The sequence below is a fragment of the Mastomys coucha genome, unplaced genomic scaffold, assembly GCF_008632895.1.
Source record: "Mastomys coucha isolate ucsf_1 unplaced genomic scaffold, UCSF_Mcou_1 pScaffold1, whole genome shotgun sequence".
In the NCBI taxonomy this organism is placed as follows: domain Eukaryota; kingdom Metazoa; phylum Chordata; class Mammalia; order Rodentia; family Muridae; genus Mastomys; species Mastomys coucha.
Window position 1 is genome coordinate 32263710 of NW_022196891.1, and position 17753 is coordinate 32281462.

The window sequence follows — 17753 nt, forward strand, 5'->3', positions numbered from 1 at the left end:
CTTCTTCCTTTCCAATTCGTATCCCTTTGATCTCCTTTTGTTGCCTAATTGCTCTGGCCAGGACTTCATACTTAATACTCTTAATACTCTTGTCCTAGCTGCCTGGGAGTCATTATTCTGCTAGCAGCCTTCAGATGAAGATGTAGAACTCTCAGCTCCTCCTGCACCATGCCTGCCTGGATGCTGCCATGTTCCGACCTTGATAATACTGAACTGAACCTCTGAACCTGTAAGCCAGTCCTAATTAAATGTTGTCCTTATAAAGCCTGCCTTGGTCATGGTGTCTGTTCACAGCAGTAAAACCCTAACTAAGACACAGACTATATATCTACAGGCAACCTGGAGATCTTGGCAGGCTTCTCTCAACTCTTACTTTCTGGTCTCATTATGCTACCTCAGAATCCTCTTCTTCTTCTCCCACACTAGCTGGTCCACTCATGATTTCTGCACTGAGTCCAGAATAGCATCATCAAATGATGGCCATGATACACCAACTGAGTACACTCAAGCTTCTTGGGGCCCCTAATGTACCAGATCCCCACTTCTCCCAATCTCACCATATGTCAAGCTTTACTGACCCTAACCACTTGCCCACACGATACAGATTTTCAGGTAGTTTTATCCTCCAGGAACCACTAGGATTCCCATCTGAGAAGACCTCCCTGACCTTCTCTGAGGAGGTGAGAGGCCCTGAGCTTCTTCTCCATGCCAGGCACACAACAATGGTCTTCACTCCTGATCTTTCCTGGACTTCTCCAACAACGCCTTCTTGAGGAAGTTAGTCTGCTGCCTGGCACTGTGTCTGGATCATATTGGACAATCAATATGTTAGTCAGCTTCTAGGTCCCTGCAGCTGAGCTCCTCTCTTCTGTCCCTTACAGAGGCAGGAAGGTTAACTTCCCCTCACTCTGTCCTCTGTTGGCCTCGGAATGAAGGAAGGCAGGTTGCCAGGGAAGGATTGGCCTTACCTCATCTCACTGAGCTGATAGCTCACCAGTCTGAGTAATGGACATGAGGACCAGCTGTTAAGGAAGCTGACCTAGACTTCTTCCGGGCTAAACAGGAAGTAGGGTGGAGTGCAGGGGCGGAGCTTCCTGGGGAGTAGGACGGAGGAAATCTGGCCCACGTGCTTGCTGTGTTTTCAGGTTATCCTAGCTTGGCACTCAGCCCAGGAGAGCAGAGGCTGCAGCTTGCAGGAAGGTGTCAGAAGATCCTGTCTTCAAACATTAGCCGAATGCCCTCCGGGGCATGTTAGGATGTTATATGATTATCTGTGGTTTGCACTATGTGCGCTGCTCACTCAGAAAGCCTCAACTCCAGTCAGCACAGAGGCCCCCCAGAAAGATGGTAAGGTTGGAGGTGGGAGATACGCGGTCAAGACGGATATGTGTGAATCCTAGGAAATGCTGGGCCCTTGGAGAAGGTAGAGGCTGGGAAGCAAGGGGAGGCTGCAGAGAACTCAGAACACTCCTCCTAGTCTGCTGTCTTAGGGTTTCTGTCGCTGTGAAGAGACACCATGGCCACCACAACTCTTATAAAGGGAAGCATTTCATTGGGGCTGGCTTACAGTTCAGAGATTTAGTCCATTATCATCATGGCGGGAAGCATGGTGACCTGCAGGCAGGCATGCAGGCAAAAGGAAAAGGAGCCGAGAGTTCTACATTTGGATCCTCAGGCAGTAAGTAGGAGAGACAGTGGCACACTAGCCAAGCATAGTGGATAAGAGCATTGTGCATAAGAGACCCCAGCGTCCAGGTCACACCTCCCAATAGTGCCACTCACTATGAGCCTACGGAGCCATTTTTATGCAAACTACTACCCCTGCCAATACAAGAGCCCTTCCTAGTTCTTGGCCTCTGATTATGGGTCACTTCTGCTGCCCTATGGCTAAACCAGGGTTCCCTTTGTGTGTTCTTTGTTAAAACTCATCCTACCTGTTCAGTCTCTTCTCCCGGGGCTGGAAGTTCAATGGTGCATTCTGTCTACCACTACCTCCCACAACCCTGGTGTGTGGTCCATGTTCAATAAATGCAATTAAATAGATTACACGAAGTGCTTTGGGAATGACAAAAAAGGGAAGCCTGGGACTGGAGAAAAGGCTCAGTGGCTAAGATCACTGATTGTTCTTCCAGAGTTCTGAGTTCAATTCCCAGCAACCACATGGTGGCTCACAACCATCTGTAAAGGGATCTAATGCTCTCTTCTGGTATGTCTGAAGATAGTGACAGTGTACTCACATATATAATATAAATAAATCTTAAAAGAAAAAAAAGCTGGGTAGTGGTGGCACATGCCTTTGATCCCAGTACTTGGGAGGCAGAAGCAGGTGGATCTCTGAGTTCGAGGCTAGCCTGGGCTACACAGAGAAACCCTGTCTCGAGAAAAAAAAAAAAAGAGGAGGGAATGGGTCAAAGAATGACAGTGTTGGTCCTTGACTGATCTAGAAAACAGAACAGGAATTCTTTGGGAGTCTAACCCATGAGGGTTAGACCCACAGGCCCAGGTGGTAATGAGATGAGGTTGATCATCTGTGTGTTCAAAGCCCTGGCTAACTTAGGGCTAACATCAGCATCAGTGTTGGGTTATCCCCAAGGAGGGAAGAATACCTGCCATCAGGAGGCATCCAGGTTGGTGGGAGACACATGAAGGTACTTCTGAGGCTTTCCAGAAGATCTACAAGGCAGATAGACGCTTGAGAGAAATGCAGAGAAAAGAGCTACATGTATGGGATAGTCACCGTGTACCGGCCACTGCCCCAGCCTTTCATATGTGTCAGCTAATTTCACTTTGGAAAACCCTGTGGTGGAGAAAATGTTATTGCTTCCATTTTACAGGTAAGAGAAAGGATGCTGACTCCAGCCAAGGCACTTGTCTTAATCCCACTAAGAAACAGATTAGATTGGCCAAGATTTAAGTCCCAAGGGCAGGCGTCAGAGCATGGCTTCCCATGACATCTCTGGCACAAACAATATAGACAACTTGTAGTCATGAAGTGAGCTAACCAGAGTTACTTCATTAGCATACCAGAAGAGGGCATGCTGGGAAGGAGTGAAGCAGGAAGTAAAGGATATCCTGATTACTGAAGATGATAGCACAAGAATACTGCTTTCAGGTTCTCCCAAAGCCATGGGGCCGGACTTTCTCCTCCTCCTGTGGGCTGTAAGACAGAGGTCCTGCTGGAGGGCCACCCTCTGATCCTGACCTTTCACTGTGTATAGCTACTCCAGCCTGTCCTTCCCCAGTTCAAAGCCTGCCCCTAGATTAAGTAAAAGCCTAGTGTCTTAGGGTTTTATTGCTGGGAAGAGACACCATGACCATGGCAACTCTTATAATGGAAAACATTTAATTAGGGCTGGCTTACAGTTTCAGAGGTTTAGTCCATTATCATCACGGTGGAAAGCATTGCACCATGCAAAGAGACATGATGCTGGAGAAGGACCTGAGAGTCCGACATCCTGATCAGCAGGCAGCAGGAAAAGCTGACTTGAACATCTGAGACCTCAAAGCCTGCCCCCTGGTGATGCCCTTCCTCCAACAAAGCCACACCCACTCCAGCAAGGCCATACCTCCTAATAGTGCTACTCCTTATGAGCCATGCATTCGAACACTTGAGTCTATGGGAGCCATTCCTACTCACACCACCATACCTGGTATGTCTGGAGAGAAAGGATCTGTGAGGAAAGGTGATGCCTTTGCATCGGGGGCAGGGAGAAGGCTTCAAGGAGTCACTTGAGGCAAACGAGTCAATTGAGCCAGAGAAGGGAAGCTCACCGAAGATAGCATTTTTGAATGTCAGCCAAATAGAAAGGGTTCACTGAGCTGGGGAAGAGAAGCGAAACTGTTTTATTCTAAAGGCTATGCATCCAGATAAGGTGCCTTTGTGATTCTCATACGTCCTTGTGCTTAGCACAGCACAGGAGCTCACAGAAGCACCTGATAAAATAGAGCAAGTTTTTTTGTTTTTTTGTTTTTTTTTTGTTTTGTTTTTTCCTTTTCAAGCTTCTCTGTGTAGCCCTGGCTGTCTTGGAATTCACTCTGTAGACCAGGCTGGCCTCAAACTCAGAAATCTGCCTGCCTCTGCCTCCCAAGTACTGGGATTAAAGGCGTGCACCACCACTGCCTGGCATGAGCAAGTTGTGAAGCAGAGACAGAAACTGAAGCTGAGCCTTAGACTGCAGAGACGAGGGCTTTCCCAGCGTGAGTGTCTGAAGGCCAGGTCACACTGGCTTGGACACACCAGTACTCAGACATATAGTGAGTCACCCTGTCAGTACTAGAGGTGCAAACAGTCTTCCATATTGCCATGTTCTGCCTTTGGGGATGTGCTAGTGAGCCTTGTCTTGGATTTAGCTTTGAGCATTGTTACTTTTCTCGCGCCTTTCCCCATGGAGAAGATTCAGATGTTCTCTTCTCAGTGTTTCATTTTCCAGAACCAGGTGGCTGGGCCCTCAAACACACCTCCCTGAAGCACAGTGGAGGCAACAAGTTGAGAACAGCAACCCTGGGAGAGACATTGCTTTCCCACCCACTTAAGGCCAGGGGTCTGTGCTGGTTTCAGCAGGCCTCCTGCTGGACAGCTCCCATGCCTCCCAGTTCCAGCCTGGAAACCTATAGGCAGCTTTCCTTTCTCCTTCCTTTTTTTTTTTTAAGACTTATTTATTTTATGTATATAAGTGCACTGTAGCTGTACAGATGGTTATAAGCCTTTATGTGATTGTTGGGAATTGAATTTAGGTGACCTCAACTCGCTCCGGCCAACCCCACTCTCGCTCTTTGCCCCAAAGACTTTATTATTATACGGAAATACATTGTAGCTGTCTTCAGATGTACCAGAAGAGGGTGTCAGATCTCATTATGGGTGGTTTTGAGCCACCATGTGGTTGCTGAGATTTGAACTCAGGACCTTTGGAAGAGCAGACAGTGCTCTTACCCGCTGAGCCATCTCACCAACCCTTCTCCTTCCTCCTTAAACGTTTGCTGTTCTGCCCCTTCCTTTACAAGACTGGCTGGGGGAGGGAGGAGTGGAGGGTGTCTAACTGCCTTTCCTGCAGACCTTCACTCTCCTTCCTTTCCCATTACCTTCCTACCAGAGGATCAACTTTTGATACACGTTCGGGAGATAACACCTACCTCCCAATCTGTTTCCTCCTCCTCTCCCTTCCTCTAGAGTCAGGCAACCATGTTAGACCTCGTCCCTCTTATTACCTGATAATGGGCTCAAAGACTTGCATCATGATGGCTTCCCAGTTGGCCTTGCTACAGAACCACCTGAATTACCCTGCCTCTTCCGATAGCCATTCACTGGTCTAAGGGCACCCTAAACTTTCTTCTCATCATAGACTACTGGGTGGCCCAGAGGCACCCTTCCTGCAGCTTCCTGCAGTCCTGAGCAGTGTGGGAGCTTTCTCTGGCATGCCATTCTGGCAGCCACCTCTTCCTCTCTCTTTCTCTACAGTCATTCTGAAACTCCAAGCCCACCTGGGCCAGGAACCTTTGACATGGACAAGGCAGGCAGGCGTGAGCCTTTGCAAGCTCGAGACACTGCCATGGTGTGGGGCTGAGCACAGCCCGGACCCAGAATGGCCCTCTAGCCACACGTGATGGGAAAACACAGTTCCTTTCCATAGTCAGACTTCTTGGCTCTCTGCTCTTGTCAGGTGCTGGTTCTCTGTACCCCAAAGACCTTTTCCCATTTCCCATCTGCACTGATGTGGTCCCCTATTCCCGACCCCCAGGACCTAAAGTCAAACTCTCAACACCTGCTCTTAATTCATCAGCATCCTGGCGAGCCTCGAATGGCCCCAGCCCATCATCTTCTCTGCAGCTGCAGCCGGAGCAGAAGCAGCGGGGCCAGTTCTGGAAGGAGGTGTAGCTTGGGGTTGAGGAGGAGCAAGCACTAAGACCACTGGGGAGCCTCAATCTTGAGGGGTGCCAAGTGTGTACTTAAACACATTTTAAACCGCCCCCTCCTCGATGTATCTGTAGAGTTAATAGCAAGGAAATGCACCAGTGACCATGAATCTGGTGCAGGTCCAGGACATAGAAGCTGAGAGAATTGAGCAAAAGAATGGGAAGAGAACAGAACCAGGTCCCCGCCGACATTTGGCTAAACTCTGGGTTCTGGATCTGGTGCCTCTGACTCATCTGTCGTCTAGCTGCTGCCCCAGGGCCTAACTAATTGGAGGAAAGTTAAATAGGGCCAAAGAAAACAAGGGAGATATTACAGAGCCCCAGGTTTCTGGGGCTTACAGGGGAGAGCAGATGTCTTAATTTATGAGCCTGCATTAGCCTACCCCAGGGGAGAGGTAGACGCAGGCCTGGAACGGATTGGAGTCTGAGGGCTAAAGTGTCCCCTCTCTCACTGAATGGCTGTGAGACTGACGGATGGATGGGCCTACAGCTGGAGTCAGGTTGGGCCTGGGAAGGCATTCATCATGGAAGGCCTCATAAAGCCAAAGGACAGGGAGTTGTGACTGAAGGCTGCTTTTCCCACCAGAGTCTTGGTTACGGACCCTATTTGGGCCCAGATGCAAGCTTTCAAGGTCTGGGGACATTGATGGCAAAGCAAGGCTTGGGGACATCTTTGATGATAAGTACAACCTCCCCAAAGGCTCCTAGTGATCAGGGAGAGAGAAAGGGAAGATCTAACCAGGAAGGGGTGTGACCCCCAAACTGAGAATGACAGCGTCTTAGCTCTGAGTCACAGGAGAGGGACGCTAAATGTATTCCAATCTTCCCTAGTTTGACAGTGGAGCCCGAACTGCAGGGATAAGGGCTGGATCCTCATCCAGTTGGCCCTTCAGCAAGGTGTCCCTGTTTTGCTGACTGAACCATGAGACCTGTGCTTTCCTTGACTTCCCTGCAAGATACAACTGGTTATCTCATCCTCCATCCTCCACCCTCCATCCTCCTCCATCCTCCATCTCCATCCTCCTCCTCCATCCTCCACCCTTCACCTCCACCCTCCATCCTCCTCCATCTCCATCCTCCCCCTCCACCCTCTATCCTTCTCCATCCTTCACCTCCACCCTCCATCAACCTCCATCTCCATCCTCCTCCTCCACCCTTCACCTCCACCCTCCAACCTCCTCCATCTCCATCCTCCTCCTCCATCCTTCACCTCCACCCTCCTCCATCTCCATCCTTCTCCTCCACCTCCATCCTCCTCCTCTACCCTCCATCCTTCTCCATCCTTCACCTCTACCCTCCATCATCCTCCTCCATCTTCCACCCTCCTCCTCCATCTTCCATCCTCTTTTCTAATAGAGCTTAGCTATCTGACTTTGAGCTCGACCCAAGACCTCAGCTTCCTGGGTCTTTCATTCACAGCTGATGCGCTCACTGACCACTCCCCTTTCTACTGTCTCATAGGATGAACAGGAGACGTGCTGGTATTGGCTGTGGGACTCTAGGGAATGATTCACACACTCTGGGTCTGTTCTATTACCAAGAGGAGCAGGAAAGCTGTCCAGACTACAGTCCAGTCTCTTGGTGGCAGATGGCTACTTGCTGTTGGGTCTTTTGTCCCACTGCTTCCCAGTCAGCCCTGAGCTTTTTCAGAGTAGGGCCCACAGGCTCTTCCTTCAAACTTGGTTGAGGCTCACATCTGCCATGGCTGCCCCACAGGGTGGCCAAGAGTAAATGAGAGGATGGCCGTGAGACAGGAATACTCAGTAGAGCACTGGGGGCTCGTACCACAGAAGAGTTAGTATCACCCATTAGGCGCCTCAGGAGATCTGACTTCGTGAAAGAACAATGGGCGCCCGAGAGAAGAGGTAGAGGAGGCCCACACAACCATCTCTCCAGTGCTTGGATTGCCTGAGAACTTAGAGTTCTGCTTAGATTGTTCCAGAAGCTGGGCGGTAATGCCACGTCTCAAAGCTGGTGATTTTGACATCTAGGGCTAAACTGAGATTTGTGAGCGGGAAGTGAGTTAGCTCTCTTGCCACTTTCCCATGCTGTCATTCCCAGCTTGAAACTGTGTCTCTTCCTTTCCCTGCCTGGTGACTCAGCTTTCTTATCTTCCCAGACCCCTTGTGGGGTCCAGGGAAAATGCTGCAGTGGAGAAGCAGAGGCCCCTGGGAGGGACAAGTAGGAAGAAGAGATTAATGGGCCAAAAAGGGATGTGGAACCTAGGGTGGGGTCCAGGCTCCTACTCAGCCCTCTAGACTCTCGGCAAAGCTGCAGAGATTTGCATACATCTGCATACATTTGTCTAGACTTATTTTCTCTCTCCCTACGGTTTCCTATTCTCTCTTCTTCTACATCAGGCCTGTTCAGCCAAGCAGGACCAGTACCTCACCAGGAGCCCCCAGGAGGCCACTCCACTGCAACTGAACTAAGGTGGGCCTGATGCAGACACCCTGTGCATGTATGCATAGGGTCTGTTTCCTCCTGGGTCCTGGACTAGGAGGTTCTTATTGGATCACCCTGTCACTCGAGGCTAAAGCATGACAAAAACTACCTTCCTTCTCTGTCTTTTTAATTTTTTTTTTTCCAGGCACCCACATTGTCTAAGAAGCAGCAGAAAATCAGAATGCAGGGCTGGAGAAAAGCCTTGGAGGGTTTTGACTCTTACACACTTGTTATACAGAATGGCAGAAGCGCGGGGCTGGACCAGTCATTCATCCAGCTAGTAGATCAGCTTTGTGATGGACACCATTATCAGGGCTAGCTATTCTGCAGGGAACACAGTGTTCTCTCCATCCTCCGTCTCATAAAACTGACTGCGGCTAGCGGGCAGAGAAGCATGAAGGAAAAAGATAGGTAGCTGGGTAGATGGGGGTCACTGATGTAGGAAGATAAAGCCAGAGAAGGATAGAAGGAGAAGTGAGGGAATGGGCATGAGGAAGACAAGCCACTGTGGCCATCAGTGGTCCAGACATTGAATCCGAGCTGCAGCAGGCTCGCCTAAAGTCCATCTCTATCCCAGCCTGCTTCACTCTTCTGGTGCTGGGAAAAGGAGGCCCAGGTGGCTCGGCCTTAAGGTGTGGCTGGCCCAGCTCAGTGACCGGTGACTACAAAGTCTGACCCTTGGTGTGGCATAGGCAGAAGCTTCATTTATTCAAGCAAATGCCCATTTCTCCTTCCTCCAGAGGGTGCCAGGGACCAGGAAGAGGGGGCTGGCTGCTTGGAACTTGTGGGAAGATGGAAATGTTTTATATCATGATTAAAATTAAACAACTGTATAATTTTGTCAAAAGCACGTTGAATTTCATTATACCTCAAAAAGGCTGCCAAGTTTTTTTAAAAAAATAAAATGGAAGGCAGAAGAGAGTGAGATGGAGAGAGGGGTGGAAGCTGGCGGCCAGAGGAGCCTGGATACATTTCCTGTCTCATACTGTCCTTGTAACCAGCATGGTGCCAGGTGCTTCCTAACCACACCTCCTCCACCTCACTCTCTGGACCTGTGAAATGGAAATAGCATTGTCTTCCCTTCAGGTGGCTTGAGAGGGTTGAGCCACATAACCTCCATGTGGAGTCTATTCCATAATGCCTGCTCAGATAACAGCAATGACCATTTTTCTCACCTGTTGCTAGGTAGACATTGTTGTAAGTGCTATACTAGGTACCATTATCCCCATTTCATGGATGAGAAAATTGAGGCACAGATGTCAAATCTTCTTCCCCTTTCCCTTTAGATAAAATGGAAAACTTCCACCTCTTTCTGTGATTTGCTGTGATCCCACTGAACATAAAAGGACCATTACTATCATTCTCTGAACTACAAAGGATCCACAGTTAAATACACTAAAGAAATGGCTGGGGTCAAATAGGCCTCTCCCCCCCACATCCCCCCACCTCTCTCTAATTGAGACACACCTGAATATAATACACTTTTTTCTTTAAACACACAATTTATCAGTTTCTAGTGGGCTCACAAAATTGTGCCATCATACTGCTGCCTAATTCCAAAACAGCCACACGTTCCCCTAAGAAGCCCATACCCATCGGGCATCATTCTCTCTTCCCCTAGAAAACACTCATTTATTTTCTGTCTCAATGGATCTGTCCATTCTGAAAATAAGCAGGCTCACACAGCACACGGCCTTTTGTGTCTGGCTTATGCCATGTGCATAATGGTTTCAAGGCTCATCCCTTTTGCAGAGCATGTTGATACTATGTTTACTTCTATGAATGAAGACAATGTACTGTGTTGTTCACTGGTTGCTTTTTGCATCATTGTGGCCATGGTGACCGCAAGACAGAAGCAACCTACAGGAAGAGAGGATTTCTTTTGATTCACAGTTTCAAAGCATCTCTCTTAATCATGATGGAGAAGGCATGGTGGGGTCCATGGGGCCAAGAGTGAGAGGTGGAGGTGTCTCTCCCGACATGGACCAGGAAGCCCAGATAGGAGGCTGAACCAGGAATCTATACAGGTTCACCTTTAGTGACCCACTTCTGCCCTGCTAAGCCTTACTTCCTACAGGCACAATAGCCTTCAAAAGACTACAAGGCATTTAAAACATGAACGTGGGCTGGGGAGATGGCTCAGCCGTTAAAAGCACTGACTGCTCTTCCAGAGGTCCTGTGTTCAATTCCCAGCAACCACATGGTGGCTCACAACCATCTGTAGTGGGATCTGCTGCCCTCTTCTGGTGTGTCTGAAGACAGCTACAGTGTGCTCACAAGTATATAAAATAAATAAATCTCACATATATAAAATAAATAAATCTTTAAAAAGAGCATGAACCTGTCGGAAAGCATACCAGATTCAGATCATAACATATGGATGTATTACAGTTTATCTATTGATCAGTCATTATATAATCTCTACATTTTGAAAATTGTTGGTGCTATGAACACCTGTGAAGTTTTTGTTTAGACATGGGTTTTCAACAGCCTTGAGTATGTATCAGAAATCAAATGCTGAGTCAGGGGCCAGAGAGATGGCTCAGCAGTTCAGAGCACTTGCTCCTCTTGCAAGAAACCCAGGTTCAGTCCCAGGACCCACACCAGGCTGTTCACAACCACCTACAGCCCCAGCTTCAGGGGATCTGATGCCCTCCTTTTGTCTCCATGGACACCAACATGGGATACATTCACCCAGACAAATACACATAAATAAAAACAAATATTTGAAAAATTGTCAAGTCAAGTGGTGTTTTTGTTTTAAGATGTGACAAAATATTTCCCAAGCTGCTCCCTTGCTATGCACTCCCATCAGTAAGGCACAGGGGCTCAGATTCCTCTACATTTTGCCAACTGTTCTTTTTTAAAAGATATATTTATTTTCGATTTGTGTACACAACCTTTGGTGCATGTGAGCATCCGTGCTCTCTGAGGTCAAAAGCTTCAGACCTCCCTGGAATTCCTGAAGCTGGCACCTCCTGACATAAATTCAAGGAACTCAACTCTCACCCCCTGCAAAAGCAGGACACACACACTCCTAGCTACCAAGCCATGTCACCAGGTCCCTGCCCAGAGCTTATTGTCTACCTTTTTGACAATAGCCATTGCCATGGGGGATGGGTGGTCTGTCATGTTTTGATTTATATCCCCCCCCAATGACTCCTACATTTAGCATCTCCCCTGTGCTTATCTGCCATCTGTGTGTCTTCTTTAGAGACATGCCTATTCAAATATCTTGCTCATTTTATTTTTTTAAATTCTTTTTGGGATAGAAGAGATGGAACCCAGAACCTCAAGGATACTAAGCAAGCGCTTTAGTAGCAGGCACCATCCCAGGCCCTCACTCATTTTTAAATACAAGCTATGAAGAAAGACCTCACCAACCCTGGGATTTTGTTCTTGGATATCCAGACCCCAGAATCTCGAGACAAAAAAAAAATGTTGGCACTTTGATATGGCAGCTTAAGGAGACTAACATAAACAGCATCACGTGCGTTCAGATTGTATGCAGCCACTAATACCATCTGTCTTCAGAACTCTTTCAACTTGCAAAACAAACTGTGCATCCATTAAAAAAAAAACAACAACAACAATTCTTTGGGGCTGGAGAGTCTGCTCTTTCAGAGGATCTGAGTTCTTCCCAGCACCCACAAGGCAGCCATTAACATTTGTAACTCCAATCCCCAGGGCATCTGACAGCTTCTTCTGGTTTCCCTGGGGACCAAGCACACACACACATTGTACACACATACCTGCAGCCAAAATACTCATACACATAAACTAAAACAAACAAGCAAGCAAACAAACAAATCCGCAACTCTACATTTCCCTTGCTCCAAGCTTCTTGAAATGATCTTTTTTTGAGGCGTAAAAATTTAATTTATACATAAATGATTCTTTGGGTACACAAGGTATCAAATCGAAGCAGTGGTTTAGCAAGAAAATAAATCCGCAGAAATAATTATTCAAGGAGCTGGAGGGATGGCTCAATGGTTAAGAGCACTGGTTAATCTTCCAAAGGACCCAGGTTCAATTCCCAGCACACCCACATGGCGACTCACAACTGTAACTCCAGTTCCAGGGAATCTGACACCCTCACACATAGGATACAGTAGGCAGAATACCAATAAGCATAAAATAAAAATAACAAAAAAATAACAAAAAATGTTTCTTTAAAAAAAAAAGAAATTATTCAATCAGTAGTAATATTTAAGACCAGCATTTCAGTGATGTTCTGCCACGCATGTTCTGTTCTCGTCTACTCCAGTCACATCCAAAATATTGGGGATAAAATCCTGATTAAGGATAAGAGGCAATAAGAATCCAAAAGGAGTTCTGTGCCTCCTGGATATTCAGACAGTCGCTGGTATCTCCTAATTCAGACATGTTCTAGATCAGTCTTTCCAATTGTCAACACACGCTCATAATTAGGCATAAAAGTACCCCAAAAAATGATTCATAAATGGCTAAGATTGGATATTGTTTCCTGGCCAACACAATGTTACCAACCTATCCTAGTTTAATACCAAGCTGTCCATAACTTGGAATTTCTCTCAAGGAATCTGCCTCGCCAGAGTTAGCAACAGAAGTCTAGCACATTCCTTAGGCTAATAGATAGTTCACAATAGTTAGAAATATTTTGCATACTAGAGAGTAATGAAGGGCTTCCACTCAAGGACATTAGCTAGAAGTGTTAGGTCAGAACCCTAGTCATTGCCTCCAGCAAAACCAAAGAATTAGTATAGGAATACCAAATTAGCCCCAACAGGGAGGGGCACCATTGCTCTTCCGCCTGCTTCACAACTGGATACGTGATCTTGGTCAGTAAGATCACTGACCTTGATGTGTCACCTGCCTACGTGACTCTTGTCATCTGCCCTGCTTGCTGTATGCTACATAAGCCTGCTTTTCACTTTGTATAGAAGGACTTGGACTTGGACTTGCACTGGAGGACTTGGACTCAAATGCAGGACTCGCACTAGAACTTAGATGGGTTAGGACTCAGATTCATGCAATCCGCATTCCCCAGGGCCCAAGTGCTCTGGGCCCGGGGGATGCAGCACCAGTCTAGAGAAGATAGCTGCCAGTATGTTTTAGATGGCCTCAGATGTACCTCAACTATTGAGCTGTCAGATTTACCATCTCTCTTTTGCAATGACTGTAAAAGTCTGATGCCATTTTTAAGAAATACATTCAGATCCCATACTTCATGTGTTGTCTCTGCCATCATTTCTTCGCCTACGCCTTGTTGACCTGACTAGGACCCCCGTTTCTCCCTCAGGTTGAGGGAGGCCCAGATCGGCCCGCCTGCAGCTGATATACAAAGAATGAGAAAATATTGTAAAATTAACAGCACGCTGTTGAATCAATCCTAAGTTATTTATTCATCAGTGTGAATGGCTCCGCATTATTCCATCAGTCAGTGACAGCAACTGTGAGAATACTGCAGGCAGGAAACACCTGAGAATGTCAACAAGCACAACGGGCTGTGTGATGGTTTGTTTATACTCGGCCCAGGAGTGGCACTATTTCGAGGGGTGGGCTTGTGTGATGGTTTGTTTATACTCGGCCCAGGGAGTGGCACTATTTCGAAGGGTGGGCTTGTTGGAGTAGGTGTGTCACTTTGGGTGTGGGCTTTAAGACCCTCGTCCTAGCTGCCTGGGAGTGAGTTTTCTTCTAGCAGCCTTCAGACGAAGAGATAGAGTTCTCAGCTCCTCCTGTACCATGTCTGCCTGGATGCTGCCATGCTCCTGCCTCGATGATGACGGACTGAACCTCTGAACCTGTAAACCAGCCCCAATTAAATGTTGTTCTTTTAAGAGTTGGTGGTGGCACATGCCTTTAATCCCAGCCCTTGGGAGGCAGAGGCAGGCGGATTTCTGAGTTCGAGGCCAGCCTGGTCTACAGAGTGAGTTCCAGGACAGCAAAGGCTACACAGAGAAACCCTGTCTCAAAAAAAAAAAAAAAACAAAAAGCAAGCAAACAAACAAACAAAAAAAAAGAGTTGCCTTGGTCATGGGGTCTGTTCACAGCACTAAAACCCAAACCAAGACAGGTTGGTTTAGTAAAACACAGATTTTCAACATTTGTTTCATTCAGCACTTTTGTGAGATGAATAACTGCTGCTCCTCCAGGGTCTAGAGGGATAGATGCATGAACTGCAAGCTACTCAAGTAGTGAGAAGAAAGGAAACAGACGCCATTCTGAAATGGCGAGCCCAGGGAACCCAGCTGTTGCTATCAGTCCTGGGAGCTTCATCTTCACCACATGGACCACGTTGGCCAGTCGCATCCTGCTGAGGCCCCTTAACTTTTCAGAGGGCTACTACCACGCCTACACAGACTGCTCTCTAGTTCCTTGCCTTAGGGTAGATTCAAACAGTGTTAGTCGGTTTGAGACTGGATCAATTCACTAGCCATGTTTCTGTGTTGAAGCGGGGTCAGCGTTCCCTCTTTGTGTGTGTGTATGTGTGTGTTTGTGGGGGAAGAGTTTGAGACAGAATCTCACTCTGTAGCTCAGGCTGGCCTGAACTTATTCAGCCTTGCATCAGTCTTCATATCTCTGTCTTCCATGTTCTGGGATCTACAGGCATATGTCACGATGCCTGGCACCCCTTTTAAAATATGTATGTATATATATTTATGTATGTATGTATATATGTTTATATATATATATTTCACATATATTCACACAGATATACACATATACACACATATGCATACATATATTGTAGAAACACACATTTTTCTTGGGATTTGTGGATGAGGAATGTCTCAGAGGGTTAGGTTCAGTGGTAGCCAGCTTGCCTACCATGTATGAAGTATTTGACCCAACTCCAGCACCAAAAACAAAACAAGAAAAGCCGCTCCGAGCCATGATTCTAAAAGACAGATGGGTTGTGCTACATCTCCAAAATTTAGCTGTCAATCACCTCCCTCTATCTCCCCTCACCAACATATTCCTCCCCCTCACAGAATCCCTGGTAAGAAGCCACAGAACACTGTGAAATTGTCTGCTCTAAGGGTTTTTCAGGACTCCATAGGAAGCCCTCCAGAGAAAACGAGGTGTCACAAGTGCAAAAGCCAGGAGAGAGCCTGCCTAAGACCTGATGTCAGGGTGGAGGTCCAAAGGGTCTGCCCAAAGCAGGAGAGACCAAGACCAGATGCCCAAAACAGCTATTCACACACGGAGCCCAAGTCAGGAAGCCTTTCCCTTACCAGCTGTGCTTGTGGTATAGGGCTGAGCAAGGGTTATAGCCTTTTGCTTGATTTTGAGGCCTTGGTTGAAGAATGTAGGCCACTTCTCCTGTCTGGTAGATTGCCAGGGTCTGGGCTCCCTGCCAGCTTGTCTAGATTTCCCCTGCTTCCCTCTGTCCCTGTCTGCTGCAGACTCTCCCCAGACCCTGTGTCTGGATGACCCAGGAGCGGGTCCAGAACCCAACCCGTGGAGAGGCATCTGGAGTGCTCCATCCTGTCAGCTTGCACAGACAAGCTAAGCCCCAGGCAGCTGCCGTGGACTCAGAGGACATTCTTAGAAACAGGCTCAGAAGGGCTCTTGGCAACTCACGGTCATGTCGGCTGCACATGAGCACATTCCAGGCTGAGCCAGCCGCCAGGCAAGCACTAGAGCCATCTCCAGGCCTCAGTTTACCCAGAAGGCAACAAGAGTCCAGTGCCTAAAGACTACACAACCTTCTTTAACAGTCTGCATGCATATCTTAGGCAATCTTTCGGAGTCACACTGTGAGACCAGAGGGAATGAGGCTCTTTCTTACTCTTTCCCAATTGCAATAGAACTCCAGAGAAATGAAAGGGTGAATATCAACATCTTCATCTTTTACTAGAGGTCACTTTTCTTTTATTTTTTTCTTTCTTTTTGTGTTTTTTTGTCTTTGTTTGTTTGGGTTTTTTTGTTTTTTGTTTTTTTCAAAACCAGGTTTCTCTGTGTAACAGCCCTGAATGTTCTGGAGCTCATTGTAGACTAGGCTGGCTGCATCCTCATACTTTTTAGAGATCCACCTGGCTCAGCCACCCAAGATTAAAGGCAAGCACCACCATGCCAAGCTGGTTCTTTTCTTTGTCCGTGCAGCTCTATCTCGTAAGGGAACATAAGGTTGTCATAAAAGGGGCAGTAATTTAACAGGCTCCCAGGCACAGGTCTGAGTGAGTCCTCCAGGGACTGGGTGACCTTGGCTAGCTTGTTCAACCTCTCTGAAACATGTTATTTCCCTCCCTTAAACAAAGGTAATGGTACCCATGAAAGAGCTGGTAATGTGGTCCAGTAAGTGCCGTTCTCCTTACTTCTCACACTATAAGGTCATTGGCAGTGAGATCTCTCAGCTGGAAAGCATTTCGGGGAACATCAAGCTGAATTCTCTAGAGCCGCAGAGGAGGAATCTGGAGCAAAGTGCTTGCTAAAGGACACATTGTGAAATGGGGTTGCTAAATCCTGTTAGGTCCAGTGTCTTGGGTGGTTCAAGCCCTGGCTGCTGTTCTTTCCCAGGCTTGACAACGCTGCCTGTTAGTTACTCGCTTGCATGCTTGACTCCTGAAAATATTATCAGCCATGGTTAACAGAAGGCTGGGGATAGCTGCACTAAGAGCTGATAAGCTAAACAACAGCTTTCTCATCCCTGTTAGCTTGCATGGGCAGGAGGGAAGGGAAGAGAGAATTCACAGGGCTCAGGAAAGGCAAACTATTGGCCCAAGGTCATCCAGTTGGCTGAAGGTCATGCCAGGACCCTCCTACCAGCCCTCACTGCTCGTTCACCCACTTCCTTTGGCTTCCAGGCACCTCACTCCAGCAGGGAAGGAGTTAATGCCAACCTCTGTTGGCCTCTGCAGGTGCTGCTCTTGAGGGAAAGCTTCGTAGCCGAGTCTGCAGATAATGCAAGCAGCAAAGATAACGAGCTTTCTGTTTTAATTGCAGAGGGGAGACAGGGTGGGCTTGTTGAAGGGCTCGGGCAATTAACACAGCTGGGGCACAGGGCTGATGAGCCCTGGATGGGGCCTTGCCCCTGCTGGCTCCTCTCTGACAAGCACAGGGATCAGGGCTATTATACCCACATGGCGGGCCTGGCGCAGCACGAGCCCGGCCAAGGCACACAAAGAAATCAGCCAGGCAGAGAGGAGGCTGAGATCCACCAAATGGACTGAACCCCAGGGGTGCAGAGCCGCCATGTTTGGCCTCATCTAGACAGCTGGACTGCCAGAGGATGGCTAAGACCCACTGTGCCAGGCCTCAGGCCTAGCACTCAGGACCGAGCAGGGGTGCTGAGGAACAAGGACCAGCACTGAGAAAAGAAGATCCTAAGACTAGACTGAGCTCTGAGCTTTATGAGAGAGAGAGAGAGAGAGAGAGAGAGAGAGAGAGAGAGAGAGAGAGAGAGAGAGAGAGAG

The 17753-nt window shown here is 47.8% G+C and overlaps 1 protein-coding gene and 1 long non-coding RNA gene across 6 annotated transcripts in view; one reads left to right on the plus strand and one right to left on the minus strand.

Moving 5' to 3' along the window:
- Positions 1 to 147, plus strand: part of LOC116099755 — a 9965-nt gene extending 9818 nt beyond the window's left edge. For both annotated transcript variants that reach the window (XR_004122369.1, XR_004122368.1), the window contains exon 5: positions 99 to 147. This is a non-coding gene — a long non-coding RNA (uncharacterized LOC116099755). The remainder of the gene's footprint in view (positions 1 to 98) is intronic.
- Positions 1 to 17753, minus strand: part of Nav1 (neuron navigator 1) — a 266750-nt gene that overhangs the window by 208764 nt on the left and 40233 nt on the right. The gene's annotated exons all lie outside the window — the stretch shown is intronic.